This window comes from Filicampus tigris, chromosome 21, assembly GCF_054856515.1.
Source record: "Filicampus tigris isolate MCC_2025a chromosome 21, RoL_Ftig_1.0, whole genome shotgun sequence".
Taxonomy (NCBI): Eukaryota; Metazoa; Chordata; class Actinopteri; order Syngnathiformes; family Syngnathidae; genus Filicampus; species Filicampus tigris.
In genome coordinates, this window is record NC_141237.1 from 9,588,230 (window position 1) to 9,603,937 (window position 15,708).

Consider the following 15,708-nt stretch of genomic DNA (forward strand, 5'->3'; position numbering starts at 1 on the left):
CAAAATAACGTGCGAGTGGAAGACCTGGTCTCACTGGAAACTTGAAAATACTTTGAAATAACTAAAAGCAGACATGTGAGTGGTTAGCACGTCTGCCTCAGAGTTCTCATGTTAAATTGTCCATAGGTGTGAATGGTTATTTCACAATATTAATAATAATAGATGACAATGAGTGCAGGGGCAGAGCCAGAACGTGGCTAATGGGCGGGCCTGGAAAAATCAGGGTGGGCCTGAATATTTCTCTCACTGACCACAATCCTCCTGTCCGGACACATTGTGTATTCAAATAAAATGACAAACTGAATAATATGAAGTTCAGATCTTGCTTAGACAAATTACAACAATTATGCCATTCTTAATATTCAATCAAATAAAATAAAAAAAACACACACAAGGAAACACAAATTCCAAAATAATGTAACCTACTAAGGCTTAGTGGTCACATACGTTGACAGCACTTTCTAGCTCTTGTGTCCACAAGCGTGTGCACTGTGGAACTGTGGGTGTTTTGGACACATATGTGGGCACTTGCACTGCCATCTTGTGGTCTCAGAAGACTATTACAAATTACAGTCAAAATACAGCATAAAAAATACAGTACAATACAATACAAAAAACTAAAAGATGATGCTTAGTTTTTCTTTTAATTAGGTTCCAATAAGCCTAAATAGCAAAAAAAAAAAAAAAAATGCATGTAAAAAAAAAAAACAGCTTGGGCCTTAGGGGGTTAATAAGAATTTAAAAGTATATATTTCATGAATCTCACAGTGTGCCCACCCATGGCTCCGCCCCTGATTGAGTGGCCTTTATTGGGGAGCCACATACAAATCCAAAAAAACAGATTTGTCATTCACTAACACAACAAAGCTAACTCAATGACACAAATGTTAACATGTCGTGTGCGCCTAGTCAACCTCCTGTGGAGTGTTTGACGTATTCTTTTCCAATAAAGGTTTTGGGCTCGAATGTCAAAAAGCATCTCGAAACGGAGGCACTGATTTGGAAAAGCTCCATGTTGAATTCTTTGTTTTCTCGAGGTTCTCTTTTCCATCTGTTTCTACAATGCGGTCAGGACTGGTTGACTGGGTTAGGCTGGAGCCCAGGTTCTACTTCCAAGCCTCCGAGAAGTGCTCTAGTTTTACTTTGGTCGCTTGTGTGGTTTTGGTTCTGAAGTGGAGCGACTTGGCGTCCACCCATATGGACTTAGCCCACGGGACGATGTTTGCTTGTGTGCCTTTCCTTTTGGGATGACGCTGTAAGCAGACACGGGTGACCTGCGGGGCCACACATCCTGCATTCCAAAGCGCTCGCTTGGCAAAGAGGTGTTTGCGATGCTACTATCATCCCCATCCAATAAGCTAACCTGCTCTATCGCACGGAAAAACGAAAGTTCATCCAGAGGCACAAACAGTCAGCTTTGCAGCGAAGGAGACATTGGTGCCTGCCTTTACTTTGGAAAAAAAAAAAAAGAAGAATCCTCAAAGCGTCTTGAAATAGATTAAGGTTGAACACAATGCTAGTGTAGTCCAATTTCTTTGGATTTGGAAACAATTAACACATTAGAAATAACAATAATATAGAAATAAGAAGTGCTGTAGTCCTTGGATAGGTTCCAGCTAACCCACGACCAATGTAAAAAAACAAAATGACAGTATCACTGAAGTATTTATGTTACAAAGGGAGTGGAAAATGTACAGCCAAAAGTCAAAGAAAAAGCAAAGTTTGTTTTTGGACTGTTTACGATGCATGCAATGACTGAAACCTTCAACTTCCCCTTCGGGGCCCTTCCAGGGGGAGCAGGGTTATAATACTTTTATATTTTTCATTATAGTTATCTTTTTTTCCTGCTGTTTTGACTCTTTAAAAAAAAAAAATCAATTAGTTTCAATTAGTGGAGCATATTTGCTATTTCCCCCCCCCCTAAAATGTTTCATTCTAGTTTAGTTTTTATTAGTTTTAGTATTAATTTGAGGTTCTCTTTTTTAATACATGGAGTATTTGTTGAGTGCAAGATTTTTAAATAAAAGTCGCAAAGTACTATGTAATGAAGTAAATTACAATTCCCAAACTATATAGACATACAGTAATACCAAAATTAATACATCTAAAATGAACTCTTAAACTCATGTATGATATTATTTGACAAAGTGAAAACGGAGGACATTTTCGCTACAATTATAGTTCATTTGAGTTACTTTCATGAGCATTGGTTTCAGATAGTTTATTTTTTTAAAGCATTTTCATTTTAATTTTGTAAACGGAAGTGTTTTTTTTTTTTCAATTTTAGTTATTTATTCTTTTTTTGTTTAGTGAACTATAATAAACTTGTCCACGAGTCAAAGAAGCAATGTGGCTGCTTTAACCTTTGTAAGAGTCGTGAGTTAACTTCTGTGCTTTAACACGTTATAAATAAAAGATGGGTGAAAATTTGGAGTGAGGAACAATTTTTGAAGTCGCGTCTTTGCATCTATTTTTTTTTCCCCCCTTGCTTTCGTGTGCCTTGCGATAAAACAGCCAAAGGCTGCCTCTCGCCGAAAGCCCTCTGTCTTTTTAACAGCCAGATTGAAAAAAAAACTCCAAAAAAACCATCCACTTAATCTTATCTTTAAAACCACTGTAGAATGGGTCACTTTTTACATAAAAAAAAAAAAAAAAAAAAGCAAATGCCAAAAACATGTTTCAGGCAGCCTATTCAGAAGTAACACCAGATGGAGGCTGTGTTGATGCTGTTGTGAGCAGGCTGGTGAACACATTCTGTCACTGTTGTCATTCCTGCATGCTGGTGGACATCAACACACAAAAAGAAGCCTTAGAATTCATTCTGTACAGCGCCGATCTTATTAGGCTGTGTTGAAATAGACATGCGCCCAGGTCTTTGCTTCTTTCTCTCTTTTCTAATTTACCTGCTTTGAATACGAGACATGGACTAAATTTGTGCAACGGCTGCTATTTTCCTTTTGACTGCTCTGGTGCTTTGAATCAAAGTGAAGTTAGACAGAACTAAAAAGAGCAGGCAAGATGGCAGAGTTGAACGCGGGTGAAGGTTAACACAGGACAAGGACGCTTTTCTATTTAGTGAGTTCTTAAAATATACGATAAGGCAGTCAAACTCAAGTCACATCAGATAATGGTTCAGGTAAAAAAAAAAAAAAAATTGTACATAACCTTTTGTGAGGTAGTATACGACTCACTTGTGGAATTGAATTCATCTGATGTTGCGGCATTATTATATACAAAGTAATATAAAGGCATTAGGGAGCCCGGGGTTCAAAGCAAACATGGTGCATCAGCATTTAGTTGTTATGCTGCGCGCAAATGGAATAAACTGCAAACATAAATTAAGTTATCCTGAAGTGTAAATGCGTTTAAATCCAGGTTAAAAGCTATTTTTTCTCCCCATATCTATGGTTAAGGTCTTTTAAAGTATTTATATAATATTTTTTTTTCCAAATTCATGCTCCTATGCTGTATGTTTTTATAGTTAATTTAATACACTCATTTGTATTATTCTACTTTGCTTTTAAATGTCTTCTGGTTTTCAAATGTTTTATTGTCGTTTGCTTTTAAATGTTGTACTTTTGCTTTTTGTGAAGCACGTTGAGTTACCTTGTGTATGAAATAAACCATATAAAGCTGCCTTGCCCTATTATTGTCTATTGTTTTATTTTGTGTTGTTGCAGTGGAATTTTCGATCTAATTTGATTTCCTTAAAGCGGAAGTCAACCCAAACATATTTTCTTCAAGAATATGTTCACGGCATTCTGATTAATTTTGCGTTTTTGGAATATAAATTAAGCTAAAAATGCACTCATTTTTAGCCATCTCCGGGGGCGGCCATTTTGTCTTCTGTCGACTGAAAGTGACATCACAACTGCTCACAACGACCAATCACGGCTGACCTGTTTTCTGAAGCTGAGCCGTGATTGGCTGTTGTGAGCAGTTGCGATGTCATTATCAGTCGACAGAAGACAAAATGGCCGCCCCCGGAGATGGCTAAAAACGAGTGGATTAACACTTATTCCACAAACTAATATTTATCAGAATGCCCTGTTTCAACTAGTGGGCCTGCTGGGAACATATTCTTGAAAAAAATATGTTTGGGTTGACTTCCGCTTTAACTCCCTTTTTCCTTGGAAGAACCATTCCTACGAGCTAATCTTAGCACAATTTAGGACAGGGAATAGTGAATAAACAGGCAAATGTTTTTGGACATTACAGCTTTCATAAGGTATAACTTTATGGGGAAGAGGTTAGTGTTGGCTTGTTTCTTTTTTTTTTTTTTTTTTTTTTTTTGCATGACGAAATTGGTGAGCTAAGTTTTGGTCTGGCGGATCAGGCACAAAACTTGGATCCATTGAATCGAGACATTCAGTCGGTGTAGTTTAAGACGACCGCTCATAAAAGAGCTTGTGAGAGATGCCTCCCCGCACTTCATAGTTTGAACTTTTATCTGCACTTCACGGCATGATATATACATTTGCCACTTGTCTTCACTTTGCATATTTAGATGAAGAGAAGTAATGAAGAGCTGACGGCAGACAAGAGGTCATTTAGTCAAGTGAGGAGCATTTAGTTTGGGGGGGGGGGGCGTTCGAGAGCGAGCAAAGTCGATCTCGTCGGGAAAATCCCAGAGAGATCTCGACTCGCATCATCCGCTTTTGTGTCTGATACGGCATTTCGCTTCCGTTTCTAGTGCAGCCTAACAAAAGTAAAAGCGGCAAGGACGCTTCATAAAGATAAAACAGGCTGTGGAACAATGAAATCAAATGAAACCAGTTGAACGGAATTAGGTGGACTCGTGTTTAGCATGCCCCGCCTCACATTTTCTGCTTTTGCTGCGTGTTCCTTTCCTGAACTGGCTTCCTGCAAATGAGGTGAGGGGAGATTTAGTGTTTGGTGATATGTCCGCTGCATGCGCCACATACATGGACCCTCACACTAATTGTCAAGTGTAATTTGGGATTAGTTATGGTAATGAAAACCAGGTTTGACATTGGCCCGGCAGCATGCACGTGATGAGCGGCTAATTTCAGCAAGACCAAAAAAATGGGATGTGTAAAGTATCTGTAATTTATTGTTTTTTGCTTGGGTTTTTTTGGTGAAAGCATGTGACAAACATGAGATTAAGACAGCTGGGAACTATTATATTTAAAAAAAAAAAAACAACTATAGGAAGCCTAATTCAGAAGTGGTGCAGTTAAAGAAGAAGTCAACCCAAACTCAAACATTTTTGATTTTTGAAAATGACATCAATGTTACTCAGGGCTCAGCTAACGACCAATCACGGCTCAGCTTCAAAAATCAGATCTGCCATGGCTGGCCGTTACCCGAGCAACTGCGATGTCGTTTTCAGTCGACAGAAAGGTAACTAAACTTTAGGCTGGCTAGCGTCGGTTCAGGCTTTTCTATTCTATCAAAACCATCTCTTTGCTAACACTGTGAACTGACTAACAAAAAAAAAAAAATCTGCTGGATGGTCAGTGAAAGGCTCGGCACACTCTTCTTATCTGCAGTCACTGACTTACAAGATGAGCTCAAATCAAATCAGAGCAAGGCCGAAGGGAACAGGGAGCGCTGCTTGAATCCGGTTAAATGTGTCTAATCTAATGTCAATGAGAAATGAGTCACCTCTGAACCTATGAGTGCAGGTGGTGACCCAGAAGGTCCATATGTCTCTACAGCACCTATGGGTCCTTGGATAGGATCCAAGGAGAAATCAGGAATTCTGCCTCCCTCTAACTGAGTGCGTGTCTATTAGATAGCCGTAACATCTGTCTCCCGCAGAGCACTCGGGGGAATATATCTGTTTTCTTTCACCGTCGACAGATGCGGTTTCGGCCATCACTCATCTCTGCGCAAACTTGGGTGACTAAACATCAATCTGAGGGTGATTTGAAAACACCCTAACATGGTTTCTCTGTGCGTGAGACTGGTGAAAGGCCAACTGATTAGCATAATGTTGTCACAGGCCCATGATGGATCCTGGCAGGAAAATCATCATAAAAAAAATCTATCACTTCTTCTGACAAGAAGCGGTTTCTCTATTAAGATGGCTGAATAGAATCCATTTGTTCAGTCGAGTGACTGGTGTCGCAGTTAATGAAGTATGGGGTTCAATGTTGTCTCTTTGGAAAATACACAATGTCCTAATTCGAATTTGCATTATTATATAATGTATATGCAGAACACACCTATGCCACATAAGGCTGAAGATGGTAAAAATCTAATCAAATTCATCCGTTTTCATAGTTGTATTCATTGAAAAATACACAATGACGTCAGGAAATCGTCAATAAATACTTTGTGAAAAAACACAAAAACATACAGTCACTAGTGATAGAACGATTAATTGATTTAAAATCGATCTGTCCCGATTAATCGATTCGAAAAATTGATTGCGTTGATTAAATCAATCTAGATAATGTTGTCTTGAAACGTTTTTTTCATTCCAGATGCATTGCACATTTTAAATGTGTAGATCAAATTATGCGCTTGTGGCCAAACATCATTGCGTATTGCATTCGTGGATGGCTGTAGAACCACACTAGTGCGCAGAGACAAGCATGGTAGCCATTTTTTTTTTCCAAATCAAATCGAATCGAAAATCGGGAACTGAAAATTGAAAATCGAATCAGGGCTTGAGTGAATCGTTACATCCCGAACAGTCACAATTATAAATTTAAATAAAATCAGGTCATATTCAGACTATGCATATATATATATATATATATATATATATATATATATATATATATATATATATATATATATATATATATATATATATATATATATATATATATATATATATATATATATATATATATATATATATATATATATATATATATATATGACATGACATCTTACTCTTAACGTTGTTTGTGAGCCTGGCCTTAGCAAAAACATCTCCTGTGAGATCCTTCATCGCCATTTGTAATTTGTCCATCACGCACGACCCAAGCACTTTGCAAACTGTACACGCTTCTCTTAAGCTGTGAGAAAAAGGAAAGCGTTGGCTCGAGGCTCCTTGTTTTAAGTGTGATCTGGGAAATGGGATCTCATTCCCCCAAGCCTTGTGGAAAACAGGTGCGCTCTCAAGTTCTTCTGTCCTGTTGCACTTCTCGTGGCTCGAAAGTTGAGCCAGCACCTGTTAGCATTCCACAGTACTTGTGAAATTGAAATGCTAGGAGGGAAGTAAAAACAGTCACAGCTTCTAAACAATGAAAATATAACCTGAAAGGGAAATCACACCTGTTTCTCCTTGTCACAGTGTCAATGCTAAATGCATTTCAAGTGTATTCAGTGTTTCATTTTGGTTTTGCGTGAAGTTATTGAAAATACACACCTGTTCCAAAGTAGATTAAGACACCTTCCAAAGCAAATCCTGTGAAGCGGGTGCTCAGTTTACGACAACATACCACGTTTCAACTTTATGTATGGCGCGCATTGGTATACGAATACAAGGCACTGCCATACTTACTGTTTTTCATTTGAAAGCTTTAAATTCATGGCCTTGAAGTGTTTGTTATACAAATTCTCACTGGGTGTCAACATGGATGAAAAAAAAAAAAAAAAATCATTCAGGGACCACGGCGTCGCCGTGCCGTAGCCGCCACAAAACACCCACGTATCGGCAACTACTAACCAGAAGCTGTTGGAGGAGAACACCATTTATTTACATATCGAATATTAATGAGAATTTCAACTGTCTTACATGCCAGGCATTTAAAGGGAAAGTCAACCCAAACATATTTTTTTTCAAGAATATGTTCTGTGCAAGCCCACTACGTAGTTGAAAAAAGGCATTCCGATAAATATTGCATTTGTGGAATAAGAGTTAATCCACTCGTTTTTATATATCTCAGTGGGCGGCCATTTTGTCATTTCTGTCCACTGAAAATGACATCACAACTGCTCAGGGCTCAGGTAACGACCAATCACGGCTCAGCTTCAGAAAACAGGTCAGCCGTGATTGGTCGTTGCGAGCGGTTGTGATGTCATTTTCAGTCGACAGAAGTGACAAAATGGCCGCCCCTCAGACGGCTAAAAAGGGGTGTATTTTGCTGCTTAACTTGTATTCCACAAAATTAATCAGAATGCCGTGTTTTAACTAAAGGGCTTGCTGGAAACATACTCTTGAAAAAGATGTGCTTGAGTTGACTGAAGACCAAATAAAATAGCTTGAAAAATGTCATTTTCGCTCTCTCTGGGAAACACAATCACAACAGCATCCGCGTTGTTTGTGGCGGGGTGATATTGACGGTGCGTTTTGGGTGATGCTCTACGCGGGGCCTCAGCTGCGGGGGAGACTCTGATGTCATTCATAATGGGGGTCCATGGGGACGCAGGGAAGAAGGGATGAAAGAAACCAGATCCTTTAGGTGCACTCTGCTGCTCCGACAGTGGGGTAAGGTTGATGGAGCCACCTGCTGCATGCACACTGCTTGTGTGATATACAATACAACTCGGTTGCTAAACATTCTGGAAAATAAAAGAAGGAGCTGATTGTGCAAAAAAAACAAGCTTCTTCTTCCATGCGTGCGCGTGTGCGCGCGCGTGTGTGTGTAGGAAGGAAGGCGGCTGACAGTTACGGTGACTTAATACCACTTGATATTTCATGGCTGGGGGAATGTGGCGGCACTCCCTGCTTTATGGAGCTGGCCTGGATTATTTAGTTGGATGGAGTCGTGCCCAGAGGAACAGCTGAATGATGTCATGCATCACACACACTTACAGGCACACACACACACACACATGCTTCGGCACTGTAACTCAAACTTGAGGTGTTGGCCAGTATTCGTGTTCAACAGGCATGTCCAAAGTCTGGCCAAAGGTGGATTGTGCCATATCATATATGGCACTATATATATATATATATATATGTATATATATGTACTATTTATATATACGTATATATGTACATAGAGTATGTATGTATAGAGTGTAGATGTACATATCGTCGCTGTCCTGTGAAAAACACTTCCAATTTGGGAATTTTTAAAAATTTTCACGTAAAAATAAGAACATTGAAAAAAATGGTCTTAAAGCGGAAGTCAATCCAAACATATTTCTTTCCAAGAATATGTTCCCAGCAGGCCCATTAGTTGAAACACGGCATTCTGATTGATTTTGCGTTTGGGGAATATAAGTTAAGCAGCAAAATGCACTCGTTTTTAGCCATCTCCGGGGGCGGCCATTTTGTCTTCAATTGACTGAAAACCACATCACAACTGCTCACAACGACCAATCACGGCTCGCCTGTTTTCTGACTCTGAGCCGTGATTGGCCGTTGCGGGCAGTTGTGATGTCATTTTCAGACGACAGAAGACAAAATGGCCGCCCCCGGAGATGGCTGAAAACAAGTGGATTAACGCTTATTCCACAAACGCAAATATTTATCCGAATGCCTTGTTTCAACTAGTGGGCTTGCATAGAACATATTCTTGAAAAAAATATACAATATAAATGATTGAATTTGTGAAACCTCCATGTGTTTTAGAGCAAACAACTTGTTTTGTGTTAACAACAACTTCAATTGCTGTTGTACCACCCAAATCTAGCTGTGTTTTTCACAGTGTAAATATATATATATATATACAGTGTTTATATATATATATACATATAGACCTACATTGACTGTTTTTTAGCACGTTTAATAAACTACAGGTGAAAAGTATCAAAGTGCTGTCCATGTCCTTTGATTTTTCTGGGCGGGACAAGTTTGGACGCGTTAATTCGTTGGGTTGTTTTGGAGCTGAGGGATGCTGGGTAATCAGGAGGGAGAGCAGAAGTGAGTCTGATGGTGGTGAGGTTTACTAATAAGAGCCTGTGTGTATTTCACACAGGAAGAGGGGTGGCGGTGAGCCGAGGGGGTCGGGCGATGAGAGTCGGGACGCTGGGGAGCAGATGTGCATTCGGAGACGGGGATGAAAGACGGGGCGGGGGGTGGGCGGCTTCAAGAGGGTCTCACTTTGCCGCTAAGCTGACCTCAAGGGGGCACGTGGCGTGCCACTTACAGCACAAGCGTGCGCGTGTTTATTTGCGTGCGCGCGCTCAATGTCGAACACTGGATGGATCGAATCATCAAGAATTGCGCTCGCTCGCCTCTCCTCCGCTTCATATAAGAGCCTAAATATGGAAACGGTGATTGGAAATTGTTTAGACAACCTGAAATGGTTTATCCCGAGGCTGTGCGCGGCTCACAGATCAAAGCAGAGGAAACATGAATCATACAGAGTTTCTGTTCGGAAACAAGGCCTTTCTTCCTTTGACATACACTGCATTCTGGCACAATGTTAAGGAAAACAAAGAGAGAGAGCGGGACTTTATTTGCTCTGACTTTTCCTTCCGTTTGATCAGTTTGTCTCCCGTCCCTGAAAGCGCTCGCAACAATAAAGATCGCTTTCCTTTCGCTTTAAACGCCTCACCTCTCACTCTACCCCCTTCATGTCTTCATCCTCTTTGTCGTCCCTCCCCTCCTCAGCTCTCCAGCGGCGTAGCGTCTATTCCGCCGTCTGCATCCTCGACTTTAGCCATCGCTTATCCGCCGTCGGGAGGCCTTTTCCCGCTCCGCCGGCCTCTCTGCTTTCACTCTCTCGGGAGAAAAAGTGCACAAAAGCAATTGGACTCAATGACAGACTGATTACTCCACGAAACATCTTCACTGGCAAACCTGAGGAAGAGTGGACCCCCACTGTGAATTCATACGTACACACACACACATATATATATATATATATATATATATATATATATCTATATTAGGGTGATGATTGTTGATCAAAAAGTAATTTGAATTCTTTTGGTTAATTTTAAATTCAATCTCTGATTTATTTTAATTGTCATTATTCACAATCGTATTTGCGGTTCGCCCCTGATGTATCGCGGTTCATCGTTTGAGCCTCCACGATTGTTGTATGTTCCTTTTGTATGTCCTGCTAGCCATGTCTGTTAAAGCAACAGCTGTCCAAAGGTTGATGATTACCGTAACATAAAACAGGCTAATTTCTGTTAACCCACCTATGGCCTTTTACGTTCTATGTCAGCATCACGCTAATGGACGTTTGATCGATGGAATGATCTGGTTTGTCTCAACGAACAATGTTTAACCCTCTTCTGGTTTATCAGTCATTTTAGGCTAAACAAACTGGGAATGACAAATAACTTGATGCAAGCAAGTACAGTATGTCACAATTTTATTCAGGCTACATTTTCAGGACCAAAATTCTCAAAAGGTCAATAAAGCGGACTTGGCAGTCAGCCTTCGAAACAGCTGCACATTTACTTGAACTAGGCAATACATGTGTATCTAACACGTTACACAAGTCTCACGGCAACAGTGGAAACATCGAGCGAGTCATCTGGGGAATACCAGCGCACAGAAGTGTAATACAGAAAGTCCAGCTTAGTCATGTCTGAACAAGGGAAAACAAACAATAGTGCGTTTTATGTTCTTCCGCTCAAGAGAAGCTCTACCCACCGGTATGCGGATCTCCTACAGAGCGGCATCGGTAATATTAACGGAAGAATAAGACTTTGCCATCTCTCTAATCTAAAAAAACTAAACTAAAAAAAAAAAAATTAAAGCCGGCTAAACATGCGCTTCTCACTGCACTGTTTGATTGCGATTTGAATTGTCTTTACAGAACATTGAATCATGAATCGTCTGACCAGTGAGGACAAATCAAATAAACGCTATATTTCCAACCTGTAGGGGGAGCCCTGGAGCAAAAAAGGTCATTTGGTGCTTCCAGGTGAGGAGGGTCATTCATTCTATTCAATGCCCTCTTATTAGCAACGGTTTACCTCGGAGCATATCGTAGGCCACTTCAAATACAGCTCTGCAGATGGTCATTTCATGGTCACTTAAACACACGAGGCGTTTTAAGATTCGCAGCCTGACTGCGTCAGCGCTCGCGACGCCCCGCTAAAGCAGCTTCTGCTCAAAATGACTGAGTGGCGAACAATGTCCAGCTTTGTATCTGCCGTAAGTCTTGAGTGTCACATGGGCATGGTGCTGACTTGGTCAGGTGTGCGAAACCTTCCGCTCAGTCACGCACACACACGCACAAACTTGGGGGCCCTGCACATGGGGGGCCCCGAGATGCCACTATTCATATTCCCTCAAGTATGTGTTTAATTAGTTTTATAATTTTTTTTTTTTTTTTCATAAATAATGGGAACCGATATAATGATCAATTCTGATGCTTCGCATGGCTGTGTCTACTAAATAGCTAAACTGTTTTGTCACCTAGAAAGAATCACCACTGTCATTTCTTGCATGCCATTAGAAGGGAAGTTGGAATTAAAAAGACGGCGAGTGAAGTAATTTTCCAGGTGGAGAGCCAATCAAAGCGGTTGGTGCTCTGGCAATTTATTTCAGATCATAACACCAATGCAAACAACCATTTATTGTGTTATTCTAATACGGGTAATGATCAATCAATGGACAGCAACACATACATATTTGTTAGTGTGTGTCCAAAATGCAGCACCATGATTGCCACTATGCAATGATTGCCTTCGCCTTACCATTTAGTTCGCGGTAAAAGGAGTGCTTAAATATTTAATGTATGGCAACCCTCAGCATCAGGTGGAACTCACTCCTATAATCTCTCCCAGCTTGGAGCACGACAGCAATTATGGTCGAATTAACTGTAAAAGGCAGAAAGTCGACACCAGGCAAAAGCTTTGTTGCTTTTAATGTCTGCTTGCAAGTTTATAGACCTGCTGCTGCTGCTTTCGCTCGCAAGCACTCTCTGCAGTCATTCCCCCAAACGTTATTGGTTTTGCTTTGAGATTAAGTCATTAGCATCCATTCTGACTGTAAATAAGACCTTATATATTTTTTTCAAGCATATGTTCTATGCAAGCCCACTATTTGAAACAAGGCACTCTGATAAATATTGCGTTTGTGGAATAAGAGTTAATCCATGCTTTTTTAGCCATCTACGGGGGCGGCCATTTTGTCACTTCTGACAAAATAAAAATGACATCACAACTGCTCAGGTAGTGACCAATCACGGCTCAGCTTCAGAAAAACAGGTCAGCCGTGATTGGTTGTTACCTGAGCTCTGAGCAGTTGTGATGTCATTTTCAGTTGACAGAAATGAGGAAAATGGCCGCCCAGTGAGATGGCTAAAAAGGGGTGGATTTTGCTGCTTATCTCATATTCCACAAACGCAATATTAATCAGAATGCCGTGTTTCAACTAGTGGGCCTGCTGGGAACATATTCTTGAAAAAAATATGTTCAGGTTGATTTCGTCTTTAAGCAGAGCACAGACATACATAAATGGCCTGAATCGGAGAATATATCCTCAATTCTTATCAAAGTAACCGAGTGTGAGTCTTGATGTCGGCCTATGCTATGTGTTGCTTGGCTGTGTGTGTCAAAGCAGTTGTGTGAAGGTTTAGCATTACCGTAAAATGTATGCTAATTTCCCTTAGCCCGTCTATGGTGTTGCACATTATATAATAGCATTGAGCTAATGGATAAGAAAGTAAGTTCCGAATTACAAAGTACATGAGTGAAAAACACAACTTCATTGTATTTAACATTTGGAAATATTTTTCAGATCCTTGACAATTTTGAGGTGACCCACCACAAACGATAGAATGTTTGAAATAAAATATTAGACTAAAACACGTTAAAGCTAATCGACTGTCCAAGATGAGGTGCACTGTTATAAACATTTCCAGCAAAGTCATGAGCACCCTTAATCAATGCACTCCCAACAATATGATCCACAGCCACGAGAAGAACAATAGATGGCAGTGTTAAGCGTTTCCAAAAATGGGAGCCTAAACGCCAGTGAGCAGACAATCGTGGAGCTCTAAAACAGTGACAGTGGGCGTCTGCTTGAGCATCAAAGCGTGCACTCACAAGAGACACAGAGAGGAGGATATATGCTTAAATGTCTGTTTTTATACCAGTCGGGAATTGTGACTTTAATCCATTTAGGTGCATAGCTCCTCCAAAAAAGATCCCTGAATATGTAACGTGAGTAATAAAGCAAAAGGAAGGCACATGCTTTACCTTAATCCCACACACTCATTTTTTTTTTTTTTTTTGTCACTAATCTGACAGATTAACACCCTTTTATTACCTGAATACGCCGCCTTCGACATCTTTTACCTCTTGCAGAATCCTGTTTAGAAGTATTTAAGTTCTCAGAGCATTTCTTCATGCTTCCTGGGAACCTTTTATCTCAGACAACAGATGAATAGGATGTGTGGAAAAAGGTAAAATGCTACCTCTGCTAACCAAGCTAGAAAACCTTTTAACTTTGAAAATCCTGCCAAGTGTTATACTGGAAACCCAACTTTAAATCCACATTATATTTCAGAGAGGATCAGTTTTTTTTTTTTTGCCAAAGGATGATGAGGACGGTAAAACGCTGTTGAATTAGGAAACCAAGGGACTTCAAACGTACAACTTTTTCATTTGTTTTAATCCTCCTGCATTATCGCAGTTCACACGACACTAATTTACCTATTAGCGAAATGCCGCCAAAGCCTGGCCAAAGTAGGGATTGGTGTCAAGGAAGTATGGTGAAGCGTTACATCTTGACTGAGAGACGAGCTTTGCATGTTGGGGGAGGAGCTAAGTTTAGCCTGGGTTATTAGAGGAAGTCTGTGCAGCATGTGCCTGCTTATTTGCAGATTTTTTAGGAACCTATGCTGTTATTTTGCAAAAGACAAAGCCCTGTCTAATACACAAGACATCAAAAGTGGCAAAGCCTAGCCACATTCTTAAGCAAGATGCACACCACAAACAAACAACTGTGTTTCCATGGACAATCGCGAGCCGATTCCCCCAAACCAGAAGTCTAGCATGTTACCAAGATGGACCTTTCCAGGCTGCTGGAAATTAAAAATAACTTTTTTTTTTAAAAATTATATACAGTATTATATTTTATTTTACTTTTATTGTGGGTAATGACATGGGAGACATGTTTTCCAGTTTTCAGAGAAAAAAAATCACTTTTAACATACATCAGCATACATAATTACAGATTTATTTACTTTATGTGCCCCTAAACATATTTTGGATGGTTTCAAAAATGCCTTTACTTTTTCTAGCATATCGGGATTTTGAGACATTTTCTTTTTTCTTAAATTTGACCTAAAAAAGCTTGCGCAATACAGATTTGAACATGCGCTGTAATTTATTGCTATGATGTTCCCGAAAAAAAAAAAAAAAAAAGTCCACCAGTTTCTTAACCTCCAGGTAGGACTGTACCTTTAAGGTAGACTGGCACTGTACCCCCCCAAAAAAAAGATGATCGCAATGAATATTGCCAGTGAAACGAAAGGTTATGAATGATTCACCGTGGATGTTATCTTGTGAATTGAATAATCACCGGATCCAAATTTCAAGGGAACGACCGCGGTGAGCAGAGTTCTCAAAGTGTTTGACTCAGGTTCTTTCCGGTGGGAACAAACAGGCGCCTTTCTGTCAATGTTTTCGCCGCACTTTCAGCATTGCCTCCGACGCCGAGCTTGTTCACACGATGCTTGGGTGGATGATAGAAAATCTCCAAGGTTGGGCTGAGTGGGCGGAGGTGAGTTTTGGTGAAACAACTGTGGGAGAGGTGCTTGTTTCCCACAATTCTTCAGGGATTCCCCTCTCCTCCGCAGTAAAAGCACCACTGATGGACGTCTATGTTTGGCAGGTGCTCATGTACGCTCGGCGCCTACCGTT